The 17,075-nt window shown below is 38.3% G+C and overlaps 1 protein-coding gene across 1 annotated transcript in view; it reads left to right on the top strand.

The window, feature by feature from the left end:
- The first annotated feature begins 12,917 nt into the window (after positions 1-12,917).
- LOC107583872 (CMP-N-acetylneuraminate-beta-galactosamide-alpha-2,3-sialyltransferase 2-like) overlaps positions 12,918-17,075 on the top strand; it is a 22,126-nt gene continuing 17,968 nt past the window's right edge. The window contains exons 1-2 of the mRNA XM_016270225.1: positions 12,918-12,986; positions 14,519-15,320. The gene's annotated coding sequence lies outside the window, so the exon portion shown is untranslated. The remainder of the gene's footprint in view (positions 12,987-14,518; positions 15,321-17,075) is intronic.

Raw genomic sequence — 17,075 nt, 5'->3', positions numbered from 1 at the left:
TGTGTGTGTGAGAGAGAGAGAGAGTGTGTGTGTGTGTGTGTGTGCGAGAGAGAGAGAGAGAGAGAGAGAGAGAGAGATTTGCACCGTGGTTGTGGAAATCCCAGAAAATGACCACATACCGTTAGTGGAAAAATGTTTCATTCTTTCCGTTAGTTTAAAACGATGACCAAATTTATATCACTACCACTATTTATGGTTACAAAATGGCAAGAAATGTAAACATCTCAGCTACCTTTTTAGCGTGTCAGTATGTTTAAATAGATGTTACAGTTTCAGTTTTTTAAAAACTATTATTTAGGCGTAATAAGGGCGAATAATGTTTTTTGTTGTTGTTGAATGTTTATTTTGTTTTGATTAGTAATTTTTAATAATTAATAGTATTTTTATTTGTTTGTTCATTTTTGTTTATATATATTTTTTTTTCATTACTATCACTGGCACGCGCCGTCATCTTGTTTTTATAAAATTTTTATTTAGATATTTTTTTATACTGTTTCGTATTTATGCTTTGGCAATACTGTATGTAAAACAATCATGCCAATAAAGTACCTGTGCTATATATTGATCACTTCTTATTCGTTCCTAATTCACGAAGTTATTCCCACAACAGCTGTATAAGCAACAAACACCCGAAAAAAACTCCGTCTAACAGAGGCAACGATAACAGATCTAATCACATGCTATCTAATTTCATCTGTCATTTATGACCAAATAAAATTATTTAAAAAGTGTGTTTGATGCTCGAAAGTTTACACTTATACTTATAGTAGCGCTATAACTGTAGTGCAAGTAGCATGTAGAACCATTTCCACAAGGCGGCAGTATTTCATCAACTGAGACTTGTCTGGAATGCATATTGAAAATTCATTCAACATTTAAACCATACATGATGGAGAATAACAGCTTGACAGCTACACATTATACATTATATAAAGTCATTTGTGTCTGTTTTTTTTTTTTTTTTCAAAACTGTGAATACATTTAACAACAGATATGAATAGACGAGAATCATATATTGAATACATTTATAAATAGAGAAAAAAAATATATAACTTATGTGTTGTGGACAGTTTGGATGTACAGTTACTCTCCGAGCATCCTCAATCACAGCAGTCTGCTGTGAATACCATCTGTTCCAAGTGCATCATGGGAAATGTAGTACAAAAGGGCGCTGGACTCGCACGCAACAGCTGACACCACCTGGCACCACTTTTCATAAATGTGCGTATATAAATGCATAAGAAAAACTGTATTGGGTTAGTCACTTGAGTAATTAAATAAGCAAAATCACGGCTCCCAGTTTAGTTATAAATCATTTAAAGAACTACATATCCCAGTAGACTGTAAACGCGATTGGAGAATATGGGGTGAGGGTGTCTTGTTTGGGGGGGCAACACACACACACGGACTACAAGCAGCATTGTGAGAATTACATTGTTGCACATTATCCAAGGGCTTAGAGACGATAAAATAACGGACAGCAGAACAAAATCCTAGTGCACATCTGCATCAGCATACTACGTGGACGCTGGAAACGGCCACCGACAGAGAACTGATGTGAATAATCATATGGAAACTGAATGTTGTTCATTTAGTGCAACATCCACAACAGTCTGCAGAAATTTACATTGCAGAGATTTTGAGGTGAAGTGGGTGTCTTAACATTCCAAAACTGCCCCAGCTTTAAGGGTACATCATGATGAAGTGTTAAGTATCCTAAGAGGCATTGAAAGGTAAGGAAAGCATGAGCATCATAAAATTGTCCATTGTGTGAGATAACCTGTTGTGGTCAATGCTTATGTGGGTTTCAGTTCATTAATGTCTCACCCCTCCTTTTTTATTTTTAAAGCAGATAGTCTCAGATTGTGTAGCTAGAGTGGTCCCTGACCCGCATCATGCATAGAGGCACTCAAGAGGGACCCGTGGCTTGCCCCTTTGTGTCCGAACCCATCTCATTTATGCAAGGGTCTCATTCCACTCTGAACCCACCCTTACCGATCTGCCAGCGTTGCTTAGATACAGGAAAGAAAGAAGGGTAGTAAAGGATTTTCTTGTGGTTGATGTGATTGGGTGACCTAATCAAGTCTTTTTCTCGTCCTTATGCAGTTTGTTCAAAGTAGACACAACTCCAAAGATGTCGATATAAACTCAAAAAAGTGAAATCAAATAAGCAGTATGTTGACTAGAAAGATAACAAAAATGTATTAAAGGTATATTAACCCATCCTATGTTCCTTTTCTCAGGGAAGCTTATGGGAAAAGTGCAGGATTTCCTTCCCATTTTACAGCCTAAGTAGAATCACTATATCTTAACATATTTAACATGACTGTATTGGAATTTTAACATCACTTGTGCATTAATAAACCATGTGCTTTAAAGATTTTCATAGATTTTAGCAGACAAGCATTTTCCATGCCCTTATCATCAAATAACTATATGGTTAGATCAGTTATCACAGATAAACTGATGGTTATTAGTGGTTGTTTAGCTAGATATAAGCTAGAAATATGTTTAGATTTTTCTGGCCATATTGAATAAGCTGCACCTATTTAATAATATTGACTATTACATACAGGTGCATCTCAATAAATTAGAATGTCGTGGAAAAGTTCATTTATTTCAGTAATTCAACTCAAATTGTGAAACTCGTGTATTAAATAAATTCAGTGCACACAGACCGAAGTAGTTTAAGTCTTTGGTTCTTTTAATTGTGATGATTTTGGCTCACATTTAACAAAAACCCACCAATTCACTATCTCAACAAATTAGAATATGGTGACATGCCAATCAGCTAATCGACTCAAAACACCTGCAAAGGTTTCCTGAGCCTTCAAAATGGTCTCTCAGTTTGGTTCACTAGGCTACACAATCATGGGGAAGACTGCTGATCTGACAGTTGTCCAGAAGACAATCATTGACACCCTTCACAAGGAGGGTAAGCCACAAACATTCATTGCCAAAGAAGCTGGCTGTTCACAGAGTGCTGTATCCAAGCATGTTAAATGAAAGTTGAGTGGAAGGAAAAAGTGTGAAAGAAAAAGATGCACAACCAACCGAAATAACCGCAGCCTTATGAGGATTGTCAAGCAAAATCAATTCAAGAATTTGAGTGAACTTCACAAGGAATGGACTGAGGCTGGGATCAAGGCATCAAGAGCCACCACACACAGACATGTCAAGGAATTTGGCTACAGTTGTCGTATTCCTCTTGTTAAGCCACTCCTGAACCACAGACAACGTCAGAGGCGTCTTACCTGGGCTAAGGAGAAGAAGAACTGGACTGTTGCCCAGTGGTCCAAAGTCCTCTTTTCAGATGAGAGCAAGTTTTGTATTTCATTTGGAAACCAAGGTCCTAGAGTCTGGAGGAAGGGTGGAGAAGCTCATAGCCCAAGTTGCTTGAAGTCCAGTGTTAAGTTTTCAGTCTGTGATGATTTGGGGTGCAATGTGATCTGCTGGTGTTGGTCCATTGTGTTTTTTGAAAACCAACGTCACTGCACCCGTTTCCCAAGAAATTATGGAGCACTCCATGTTTCCTTCTGCTGACCAGCTTTTTGAAGATGTTGATTTAATTTTCCAGCAGGATTTGGCACCTGCCCACACTGCCAAAAGCACCAAAAGTTGGTTAAATGACCATGGTGTTGGTGTGCTTGACTGGCCAGCAAACTCACCAGACCTGAACCCCATAGAGAATCTATGGGGTATTGTCAAGAGGAAAATGAGAAACAAGAGACCAAAAAATGCAGATGAGATGCCCTACCACCTCAGCAGTGCCACAAACTGATCACCTCCATGCCACGCCGAATTGAGGCAGTAATTAAAGCAAAAGGAGCCCCTACCAAGTATTGAGTACATGTACAGTAAATGAACATCCTTTCCAGAAGGCCAACAATTCACTAAAAAGGTTTTTTTTATTGGTCTTATGAAGGATTCTAATTTGTTGAGATAGTGAATTGGTGGGTTTTTGTTAAATGTGAGCCAAAATCACCACAATTAAAAGAACCAAAGACTTAAACTACTTCAGTCTGTGTGCATTGAATTTATTTAATACACGAGTTTCACAATTAGAGTTGAATTACTGAAATAAATGAACTTTTCCACGACATTCTAATTTATTGAGATGCACCTGTATGTATAATATAATCTAAATTACCAAGGTATGCTCAACTATAGGTCCTAACTGTTTGAAGTTTAATTACTAGTATTTGAATTCTGTTCTGTTATATATGAAACAAAAATAATTTTGGTAGATTATGATGGCATTTTAGACTTAAGTGGTTCTTTTTCTGTAACTGCTATATCACATAATATCTCACTGTAAACAGCCTCTGCTGCAGCACTTTTAATTAATTTCTGATTCTGTCATGACATTCAGTTTGCCCTTTGCTAATTGGTCTTTTTTCAGAGACAGAATTTGAGAGGACAGTTGCTGTTTGGAGTAATTGCATGACTGGTGATAGGGCTCTTAGTTTATTTTTTTATTTTTTTGAAGAAATGTCACAGAAAAAATGTTGGTGTAGGATTTAGACACCCAGTGTAAATTTCCCAAGGCATAATGGATGACCATCTATTTCTTATTATATACTGCAACATTATGCACAGTGACTCAGAGCTGAAACCATGAATAAATCATTGCATTGAACATTTTAATCACCTGATGTGTTTCTTAAACATGTATGTCTTTGAGTTGAAATTACAGTTTGAACTATTCAAATATCACTAAGGTGTAAAAGAGAGGATAAAGAACTTTGCATATTGAGATAGACTGTAAACTTGTCTTGTTTGAGCAACTGTTCTATATGACAGATGTTCATCATCTTCTGTAACTAGGCTAACGTAGTACCTGGGGAATTTCGGGAGCCAGCAAAAGTCCTGCTGACTTAACTAGGTTAACACTGCGTACAGAGCGATCACACTATCAAAGAGTCACACATGAGAGCTTTTAAATAGGTTACTCTATGGGAAATCTTTTTCTATCAGGGATTCAGATTGGTTAATTCACAGAGCTGTGACAGCAGGGTTACCTGAAATCCACTTCTATCAACCTAAATAGCTCAAGTCAGCATTTACAGTTACAACACTTGCAACATTTTACCTTTATGTTTGTCTTAATTTCGAGATCACATGGATTGTACAGAAAATAACAAATAGGGCACCTGCTGCTGAACACACTAGAGTTGTCTGTAGATCTGTATTCCTGTCTGTGTGTGTGTGTGTGTGTGGTGCACGCATGAGTTCTCTGGGTTTCTCTTTCCCTGAGAGACCTGCTCCCAAACCCAAACAGATGGAAGACTTTTCTCTTAGATGCTCATCATATCAGATCACTGAAAATGTAATGGTTTTTACAAACAGTAACAGTCCCAAAATATCTTTTGAGTTCAGCCAAGAGAGGAAGGAAATGTGACACTCTCAGCTGTCACTGTTTAACTTGTGCTGTTCTGAAAATCCTTTTGTGGATGAAAATGTGATTTTCCCTGTCCAAAATGACTGGCCTTTTAAAAACTGGTTGTAAATCTTTCATTATGCTATATTATCACCAAATGGCAATGTTGACTCAAAAACTGCTAATTAAAAGAAAACAAGAAAAAAAGTACAAAAATTATCATATTTGTGGATAATTTTGGCAATGCTCACTCGAAAAATGTGAAAAGAAAAGTCAAAAAGACTGTATCCAATATTTGGTAATAATATAACATAAGACATTTATAAGCAATTTTTTGTAGACTGGTCATTTTTGACCAGGAAGACCAAAAGTGGTTTTTTTGGGGAAGTTGTTATACCCTCTGTGAGAAAGGTCAGTGCGTTTTAGTCCAATGCTATAATATTAACTAGGACTTTTGGGAAAAAGTAAATCCTCTCCGGGTCAAAATGACTGAAACACAACATGAGGGTTAAGCACATTAGATTGATTAGGTTATTGCAGTGTGACTTTGAGCAAGCACACACAAATGTAGTTTACCTCATTTACTAATTGTAAGTTAATCCAAATTAAATGTTAACAAAGTAGCTCTGGGGTTTATTGTAATTTTGGAAATTGACATATTTAAGAAAGGTATAATAGACATACAGCCTTTCAATCTGCCATTGCAACACTTTCATGACATCCGAATTCAGTGTGAGCAACATTTCAGTGAGGTGGTGAGGTAAGGGTTAACTGTGCCAGCAATGAGGGCTTCTGCTGTGGTGTTCCGGAGCCAGCGTTGCCCACGGTTTTCCTCTCGATCGATGGGCTCTGCGACAGGCCTTGGCATCTGGCCCCAACCTAGGTGGCCTGAGAGGATCTCTACTGGATGAGTGAGGGAGAGAGAGACATTTTTGGGCACAGGAGAAGAAATACTTTGTCATACAGAGAAAGTGATGAAAAACATCACTAAAAGAGGACGGCACAAAAAGAAAAAATCAGAGAATGGAGAGGTATAGATAGAAAAAGGCCGGCTGAAAGAACATCTTTTTCTGTACTTGCCAAACAGAAAGAGATACTGTAGATAGAGAAGTAGATATGAGGTACAGCCACAGATGCTTGGATAATTCATGAATATTCCACAGGGAAACAGCGAGGAGATGTGAGGTGTCAAACCAGTGCAACGGAGACAAGGTTAGTGAAGAGCGGGTAACTGAGGTCAGGTTGACCATGTGGGCTTTTAAGGAAGACTTCAAAGTTCATCTTGTAATGCAAGGTTACATTGTTCAAATCACTGCCAAAAAAAAAATTTGAGATGCACCATATTAAAATTATGGCAAATACAGATAAGGTGGTAATTATTTCAAAATTCGTATTAATTCAAATTATTATATTACACTGTAAAAAATAGTGTGATCAATAAGTCATGACAACATATGTTTTTACATTACTTTAACTCATCAGAATAAGTTAAGCAATTTCCAACTTTTTTAATAAGTTATACAATATTCTCCTCATGTTTCTAAGTCAGTTTGATGTAATTTAATTTATACAGATGACTGTACTAAATTTAAGGCAGCAACGTTTTTCAGTGTAGATGTACAAATAGATAAAATATGTGAAAACCATTTTACAATATTTTTAATGCTACAAATTAATTCAGGCATCACAAAAATGTACAGCATGAAAAATTGATATTTTGACATTTGCTAATTAAGAAAATATCACTTTTATATTTGTTTTCTTAAACAGAAACTAAAATTGTCCTCAGAAGCAAGTATTGAGGTATTTAAGATTTGATTTTGTTCCTCGGATTCTGTCATGTTCTATCAGAGCATATTTTACGCATAACTTCACTCAATATTTTATTACATACTGTATTTTCAAGAAGCCAATATTTGCAATGTTGATAGGTCACTTGCTTCAACCGGTGCTGGTGCCAGAAATCAAAAGTCAGCTTTCCTGAATTGGAACTAATACACACATACATACTTATACTGGCATTTAGAGCCTGAAGCAGCGATGGGTTGCTGAGTCAGACACTTGGGCAGCTGCAGCTGTTAAGAGTTCCCACGGCACACAAACACTAATTTCTGGTAAGACAGTTTATGCGAGAAAAAGACATGACTGCACCATCCATCACTGCTGTTATAAAGAGATCTATCATGTCTCTCCTATATAACCGTTTTGAACTCCTAGTGCTGCATGATGTATTTGCTGCTTCTTTAAAATGATTTCTGCTCTGATTTACATTCTAAGATTGAGAGCTACAGAATTTTCCAGGCCTTTGAGATCCATAAGGGCTGTTTTCTTCAGCATTGTAGAGATGTGTTTGTGGCTTATCATGATTGTTCATAATAGACCAGATTCTGCTGGACATGGAGGACCTGACTGGTGGCATCCCCTGTGGATCTGGTTTGTCAAGAAAGGCATGATTAATGGTCAACAGTTGCTCCAGGAGAATGTGGCTCAAGGGGGCATGTTAACTCATTGCCTTTGGGCACAAATACAATTCATGGGTATGGATTTCTTAGCTGTATGCTGTTAACTGATCCAGTGCCTCAGGACAGTGTCCCAATTAGTATGGATATACAAGAAAGTGTTTGCAAGTGATTTTGATGCCTGTCAAATCAAGTGGCATGCAATGTTTTAATGTTAGATAATTATAAATTTTATAAATATTATACATTTTTTATCCATGCCAGTAAGTTAATCAGGCAGAAACTTGTTTGGATGAGTCAAAATAGCACCTAAGTTTAGTTTTACTTTCATGTTAGGTGCACAAGGCTAAATTAATTTGCCCTTGAGAGGGTATAAAATAAGATGAAACAAAAAAGAATGAAATAAAAATGAGATTTCTGAGAGGCAGAATGAGAAATAAAGACAACTGAAGCTGAAGGCTGTACATAAAATAAATTTGTGACTTGAAATTGATTAGAGATGCAGGCATCTCTCATTTCATTTTCTGTAATTTTAGTTTGAGGCTTGAGGCTCAAATGGAGTGAAATGTTATAGTTTTTTGTGATTAGCATGAGAGAAAGTTATGAGATGTTTTTGTGATGCAAACACTGGAGTAGCCTAAGCCACTTCAGTTCAAATGTTCATTTCACAAGGCATTTTCAAATTAAGTTCAGTATTGTGAACTCTGCAAACTACTGTTATGACCACAGTTTTGGATTATTTATCTGCATACTGAGTAAATAAATTCTGAGATAATAAATGATTGATGACTTACACCAGCATTAAAAGAGGTCAGCATGATGGCTCATTTATTATTAGGCCACATTCCCAGAAATCAAATGCAATTCCTAGCAGTTATAGAGTTCCAAAATGTCGACTGAACTAAGAATCATTGAACGAAGGCTTATATGCATGGAAAACACTTTCAGCTGACACCAGATTACATTGGGAAAAAATGTTGATTAAAATAGCAAAATCATAAATCTAGTCTACTTTTTTAAAGGGGTCATATGATGCAATTTCAAATTTTCCTTTCTCTTTGGAGTGTTACAAGCTCTTGGTCCATAAAGAAGATCTGTAAAGTTGCAAAGACTAAAGTCTCAAATCCAAAGAGATATTCTTTATAAAAGTTAAGAGTAAACCTCACCTACCTAAAACGGCTCGTTCTAACACGCCCCCACATATCTACGTCACTATGTGGAAAGATTTGCATAACACCGCCCAAATGTTCACGCAAAGAAAGAAGGCGTAACTTTTATTCTCGCTGTAGTATTGTTGCCGCCGCTGCCATGTCATGAAGGTGTTCTGTGATTCGTTGTGAAAGCGAAACTACTTTGTTTGGTCTTCCAAAAGAGAACGATATCGCTTCGTCATGCCTGGAGCTGATCCGTGCTGGTCGCTGAGGAAATACTTCTTCGCGCTGTCGGCTTTCACCGTGGACGAAGCGGAGTCCAGCCCGGGGTCATCACATGTGGTTGCCGCAGGCATGGCAATATGGTAAGGGACGTAATATTTCCGTCACACGCTTGAGGTATTCGGCCAATCACAACGCACTGGATAGCTGGCCAATCAGAGCACACCTCGCTTTTTCAGACCGATGAGCTTTGTAAAAATCGACGCGTTTCAGAAAGGTGGGGCATAGAGGAGAAACAATAATGTACAGTATGTGGAAAATAATGTTTTTTTTTTTACCTTAAACCGCATAAACACATTTCATTACACCAAATACACAAAATAATGTTCTTTTTAGCAGCATAATATGACCCCTTTAAATGAAAAAAAAATTACGCGATAATCATACTTTTTTCCCAAGAGAGGCCTAACAAGCAACAATGTATCCAGCTATCAAAGGGTTTAATCCATTAAACGTGAAATTAGATTAAGCCGTTGAAATTGACTATTTTATGATTAGATTAATCCTCAAGCAGGAGAGAGTGCATGTTTTGTCAGTGCGTTAACCCTAGAGTCACTGGACAGACATTGTTTTCCATCCCTGCTTCCAATCTGATCACAGACAGCATAAAATTGGAGCATTCGACTGTTGAATATGTGAGAGCAACCTGTCCAGCAGCGAGTCAGAGAAAATGTAAGCCCACCCAGTATGTGAATGTCTGCTCTTCTCTTTCAATTACATTTCCATTGCAGCCAGCTGTGAGGTTTCGTTGCCAAGGCAACTCAGACACCCACTCTACCGTGCTTGGCTCACCCTTGCTGAGCAGCCACATTGGTCAAGACCCACTAAAAGCGACCGAACAACAAGAGAGAGGGAAAGAACGAGTAAGCTAAGGTCAGTGGATGTTTTTGTGCGTGATACCTGTGTATGGCTAAAGAAGGAAGAAAAAGAGAATTTGGTGTTAGTGCATCATCTGAATTTGTCCTAGAGAATGTACAAGCATGTGTTTGTATATGTATGGAGTCAAGAATATGAGTATTATTGTTTTAAGTACAACTGTGAGAGCAGTCATGTTTAGATGTGTTGACCAAAAAAGATTAACAATGGTTACATATCTCATATGCCATTTGTTTGCTTTGAGTCTAGCAACTGTGTGCTGATGGCTTTATAAATGAGAAGACTGTCATTTTGAGATATTGGATGGGGTAGGAGGATGTGATGCTTGGTGAGAAAATGAAGCATGAATTGAAGGGAGCATAATTCAGCTTTAAGAGGGTTTTGCCTTTCATTTGAGATTTTATAGCCTATATACACTGAACAAAATTATGAACGCAACACTTTTGTTTTTGCCCCCATTTTTCATGAGCTGAACTCAAAGATCTAAGACTTTTTCTATGTACACAAAAGGCCTATTTCTCTCAAATATTGTTCACAAATCTGTCTAAATCTGTGTTAGTGAGCACTTCTCCTTTGCCGAGATAATCCATCCACCTCACAGGTGTGGCATATCAAGATGCTGATTAGTCAGCATGATTATTGCACAGGTGTGCCTTAGTCTGGTCACAATAAAAGGCCACTCTAAAATGTGGTTTATCATTTTGTTCAGTGTATATGGTGTGCATAGAGGTGCATCACACTTAAATGCTGGTCTTGAGACACTCAACCACACTCTCTTGCCATTTTTACTTTACAAAGGTGGCATATATATTCACAGAGGCATCATAAATTCATTTCAGCACATTACAATCAATGAAATTACATAAATTTTGAAGTAGCCTATGATATTATGAATATAGAACAATTAATGAAAATCCTCTGTTAGCTAACTGAATAACTTTTCAATAACCACAAAAAGTTTACAAGTTAGACTTTGCTAGAATATTTGTAATTGGGTAACCACAGCAACAGCTGTCTTTAATATTGACAAACCATAAGTACTGTATGTTTTCGTCTTCTTGTGATAGGCTACATTTACACAATCAAAATATATTACATAAAGCTTTAGTAACAAGTTTTGTTCAAACCACGCACGACGAACTGCAGTAAATTAGTGACAAATTAGATTTACTTTAATACGTCGGACGTCGTTGAATAATTCACACACCATATCATCCACTCATTGAGGAAGTCTTCCAAATCAAAACAACAACATTTTGGTTCTAGTGTATTTGTGCATAAACTAAAAGATTGAAATCGAAAAGATGATGAGAGAACATAAAAATCTCGGGCACATTCATTCAGAGCTCCTAAAGCAGGGATCCTCAAATCTGGCCCACAAGATCCACTTTCCTGCAGCGTTGAACTCTAACCCTAATCAAACACACCTGAGCAAGCTAATCAATGTTTTCAGGATCATTAGAAAATCACAGATAGGTGAGTTTGATCAGGGTTGGAGCTAAACTTTGCAGCGCATTGGCCCTCCAGGGCAAGATTTGAGGAACCCTGCCCTAAAGGGACATGGTGGTGGAAAATAAAGGGTGGGAGGAAAAAATATTTTTCAAATCTTTTGCGTTTCCGTAGAAAAAAACATTATAAAGAAAACTCTTAACGTGGCTTAATGGATTAGAGCGTTGCTTGCCTGTATAGTATTTTTAATAAACTATCCATAGGGCCTAAAATTTGGGCTTTCACTGTCTTATTAAGCCATGTTAAGCATGGTTTTCTATTTGGGAGAAAACGCTTATTGTGCAATTCAGCGTGTTTACAATCTGCTTGCTTGTACACAGTATATATTTTTTAATCATTTCTATAGCATATTTGGTGTTTTTTTAATTACTGTTTTCATTAAGCATTTTCTTTATAATTGCTTCTGGAAGGAAAACGCTTAAAGTGCAATTTAGTGCTTTCTGTTCATATTCTAGGCTTATCTGCTGTCCTTACCTGTCGCGGGGCCTTGTGCAAGATAGGGACCGGGGCCCCCCTCGGTCCGTTCGCCGCGGGGTCCGGTGTGGCCGCACCAGTTGCAAATAACGGCCCTGCCTGTATGTAGTATATTTTATTAATAAACTGAAATATTTTTTTAAACTAAATTTAAAAAAAGTAAAAAAAAAAATGTTTTAACTAAATTTTATAGGCCTACCGTCTTAGTCCATTAATTAAGCATGTTCTTTCTATGAAGGAGAAAACGCTTAACGTGACATTTAGCGCATTACGTACATATTTTGGGCTATTCTGCTTGTCTGTAAATAGTATGCTTTATTAATAAAGTGTGTAGGCCTACTGAATTTGGTCTTCCAATGTCACTGGTTTAGTACACGAAGTCACATTAAGCGTTTTAGAATGTCCCAAAACGGTGCCTTGAACTAAGCACAGACTGTATTTCTTTATACAAGTTCAAAATAAAACTCTATTAACCGCTCCATTGTGTAAAAGCATTTGTCCGAACTCAACTAGTTTTGCGAGCAAACGCAAATGTCTTCGCGAGAGAAAGCAAAAGTTTTGCGAGCGAACGCAAAGTTTCTCGGGGAAACTTTGGGGAACGCATATACGATTTGAAAAAAATTAATAAATCTCTCACCCCGTATTTTCCCCCTATGGGGGCTCCGTAAATTCACGCCTTTCATTTCGATCGCGCTCCAGTTTACGTCCATTACGTCACTACTGGTAAGAGAACCAATCAGCAGCGCGATCGATGTGATGTTGCAGAAGTAAACTCTTTCGCGGTTTCTCGCTTCAAACTGTGGGCGTTTAAAAAGAAGCAGCGTTTTTAAGTATGAGAACGACTCAATCAAAGAAGTAGGCATTTACTCCTGCCGGAGAAAATGAAATCTTTAGTTCATTTTTCTAATTGGAATGGAAGGGGAGAGTATTATGTGTTCTCGAGCGGCTCGCGCACGCATGCAATCACAATCGCGCGATTTAATCTGCGACCACAGTGAAAGCAGCACGAGCTACCTGTTTGTTTGCTATGTCGATATCCTCTTCTAAACCCGCGACTGAACTGTTGGCATCAAGCTGATGTTTAAAACATTAGTGCTTTGCCGTCAGAGATTATACCTCATGCATTCAAATGAATGTTACTTCAAATGAAGCATGAACCAATTGGTTGGTGTTATTTTGTGAAGGCTGTGAAGTTCGTGTTTTTCTAAGGTGCCTGAACTGGTGTGTGTGCTCCACATATTGAGGTCTGGTAATTTATCTCAGCAGATGCTCTACAGAGAATGTCCAACAGAAATGGGGGGGGGTCACAAGAGAGACGTAAAGATAGAAACACTTCACAACTGTGGTGCCTCACAAAATGTGTGAGGGACGGATAGGCTATCAGTGAAAAGTCAGTGAACGACTTTTAATTTTAACATCTTCGCTGATATCTTTCCGATATAGAGTAGAGGGGAAAAGGGCTGGAAAATAAAGTATGAGTTGGAGGGAGAAACTATAAGTAATTTGCAAGTATATTGCAAATGTTACAAACAGAAAAGAATTGACAAGTATAAGAGCAGAAGCTAGTGATGTTTACATGCTTATTTATATTGCTATGCTTCTTTTCTTTCTTTTTTTGTTTGTCATACACTATACCTATTTGGCATTCAAAAGTCTGAGACCACTAGTGGAAATGCATGTATGTTCTTTTCTAGTTTGGTTTATTTATTTATTTTTATTTTTTGCAAATTATATTATCGGGATAATATTTGATTGAAACATTAACATGAATTGATAATGGCAAAATTTCTTAGTATTTTGTTTGTCTCCCCTTTGCTTTAATAACACTTCTTCAAGGGAAACATTGAAATTTGCTGTTTTGTACAAAGGAGTTCACATGGTCAGTGTCAGTATTGCTTGTTTGATTGGTGATCTAAAAATCATGCAGAAGCTTACATAATTTTGAGTTTCATATAATTTTTTCATAACGTTTTCCTTGGTTTAAAGTTTTTCAAAATCCTTTCAGAGTGTCTCAGACTTTAGGGCTCCTCTTCACATTTGTTGTTGTGGTAAAGCGAAACACCATAACATAAATTAAACCTTTCTAAAAACTTTTTCAACTTTAAACCTAAAACAAAGTACTTTATTTTTCTGTGTACATTTCAAAGTCATATTGATGTAATTTGTATTAAATGTGGAAAATTTTCTGGAGAGAAACACAGTTTGGCATATAGCGGTGTGAAATATTTGTTGTTAATTATGCATGCCAATATTCTGTGCTTTTTAAAAATTTATTTATTTATTTTTGCCAGTTCTCTGAAAATCTATGTTAATCTGTTTTAGAATTTGTGCATGCTAAAAAAAAGTGGGAAAGATACATAATTCTACATTTGTCTGTCTGTTTTTAGTTTGGAAGGTTGCCTGAATCAAGAAGAGCAGCTGTAGACACCAGCAGCTGGATTTCACTACCATCCTGATGCACAGCACCCTCTCAGACTGACGGGTTTTCTCTGGCAGCAAACTGGCAGAGAGAAAGAGAGCTCACACAGGTGGGCCAGTGATTATAGATTATAGATTTGGAGATTACAGGACAACAGCAGGTCAGGCTACATTGCCTTGTTGAAATCCGTGTTCTCCACCTCACCAATTCTCTTAAGAGCTGTTATTGTGAAATTGGCGAGCGAGTTCTGCGACGCAACACATTTACAAGCACTCGGCTGATCACATACTCCACTAGCTGTTAGACAGATGCAGTGTTAGAAGAAAATCGGATGAATCTTCAAGCTACTTTCATTGAAGACACCGTAAAGATCAAGGAACTAGCATGGTGGCATGTCTGTGCATTTAAAGTAACTACTGCCGAATGAATGAGATGGAAATAGTTTTGAGAGTGTTGTAGAATGTAAAACTATTCAAGATGTTTGCAAAAGAGCTTCATTACAAGTCTGTGAGAAAACTCCACCCTTTTCCACCTCTGGCTGCAAAGTTCGACATTGTGGCTTGCTAGACGGAGCATACGGGCGCGAACAAACCGGATTAGAGTGACAAACTTGGACTCATAGAGGACTGTAATGGAACAGACACAGATGACAGCCTAGCTTGTCTGGCACTGAGACGTCAAAACCACAGAGGGGACTATTCCTCCAACTGTCGCTGCTGGGAGAATAGAGTCGATCACACACACGCCTACAAGCAGACTGTTTTTTAGAGGTGAAAGACTGGTGTGTGTTTGAACCGTGGCAGTATAGACAGTTCAAAAGCGTGAGAGAGAGAGCTGGAGGAGATCACATAGTGTAGGGGGAAGAGAGCGAAAATAAAGAGCGCTAAAAAGGTGCCACAGCAGTGGTGACACATTAAAAGAGAAGACTGACAGACTGGAGATCAGCAGTGGCAGTTCACAGGTGGACAGTTTTGTGAGATTCACACACTTTTGGGTTTAAAACCTGTAGCTCAGTACGCCGAGTAGTACTGAGTCCAGTTTGGGCACGGTGGCAGGAGCCGGTTCATGGGAGTGGGGCGGGCGCATGCCGTCTGTGCCTCCGCAGCGAGAGGGACGCTTCAGCTTGGGATGGGGTTGGGGTTGGGCCGCATGGGCTCGGGCTCAGAGGACGGGTGAGCTGAGACCCTGGGTGGCCGCCGGAGTCGGACCAGCAGTGGCAGGAGAACGCGGGGGTAAACGATGCTCCCTTCGCTTCTGCGTGGTCTTGGGATCCCTTGCCCTCCTGTTCCTCACCTCACTCTTCTTCTCCTTCTCGCTGAGAGGAGGAGCCGGCTTGCCTTATTTGGAACCCCCGGGATGGGAAGAGTCTCACAGAGTTAAGCTAGTGCCCAGCTACGCCAGTTCCCACCTTGTCATCCCGGCTGAGAGCTCTCAGCAGAAGACATGTGCCTGCTCTCAGTGCGTGGGCGACCCAGGCATTTCTGACTGGTTCGACGAGAACTATGACCCGGACATCTCGCCTGTGTGGATTCGGGACAACATCCAGCTGCCTTCAGACGTGTACTACTGGTGGGTGGTAAGTGATCTTATGGTTACTCTCTTCTGCTTTTAGCTTAAGAAACCCTTTCAGTTGATGTGGTTGGACTTTGTTGTGGTTCGATTTTGTGAAATGCTTTTGGCCTCATGCATTAACTAAATGAAAAAACAAAATAAAATGGCTACAAAATTGTTGCATGTGAACTCACACTGTCCTTAATTAAAAGAGACCTAATTTTGTTGTGCTTCTCTCCTTTAAATGAGAGAGGTTAGCGATCTGCAATTGTGCTTATGCATCATGTTTAAACGACAGGAAGCCAAGAGGGCATTTTCATTAAAAAGAACATGAGTAATGTCTGAAAAAAGTGTGTCAGCTGAAAAGTGTAAGTCCGTAATACTTGCTCAGAGTGAATTAAAAGCAGGGCGGGCGCCGGGCTGCATTAAGCCAAAGAAGCAGTAAGATTTTGAGATGAAGGTTAGGAACATGCTTGCACTTATGGAAACTGCTGAATTTGACATTTTCTTCAGAAAATGTAAAAGGTGCTGTTAGAATGCTGGGGTGGTCTAGGTGGTTGCTTAGGTGGTTTATTACTGGTCCAAAAAAAAAAGAAAAGAGTGATTGTTAATTGTTTTGGCAGTGTTGGACTTATTGGACATTTATTTCAGAGTTTAATAAGCATAATTACTCAAAACTAATTATGCAATTTGTTTTATGAAATTTAGGTTGGACTGATGAAATTCCTCTGTGTGAAATTTTTTAATTGCAATTAATTAAATTTCTCTTCCTTTTATTCAAATTCTAATTCAGCGTCCTGTGGGCTGTAACAAGTTCAAATCAAATTTAAATTCAATCAAGTCAGGAATTTAAATTCTGATTGTTGCACAAAACTGCTATACAGATACTGTATAACTTACATGAATATGCACACTACTGTTCAAGAGAGGTTGGTAATTTTTTTAAAATGTTCTTGAATGAAGGATGTTTATTT

The sequence above is a fragment of the Sinocyclocheilus grahami genome, unplaced genomic scaffold (genome assembly GCF_001515645.1).
Source record: "Sinocyclocheilus grahami isolate Dianchi unplaced genomic scaffold, SAMN03320097.WGS_v1.1 scaffold55.1, whole genome shotgun sequence".
NCBI lineage: Eukaryota > Metazoa > Chordata > Actinopteri > Cypriniformes > Cyprinidae > Sinocyclocheilus > Sinocyclocheilus grahami.
The sequence above is the reverse complement of the archived record's forward strand: the minus strand, read 5'-3'. Positions and strand labels throughout refer to the sequence as shown.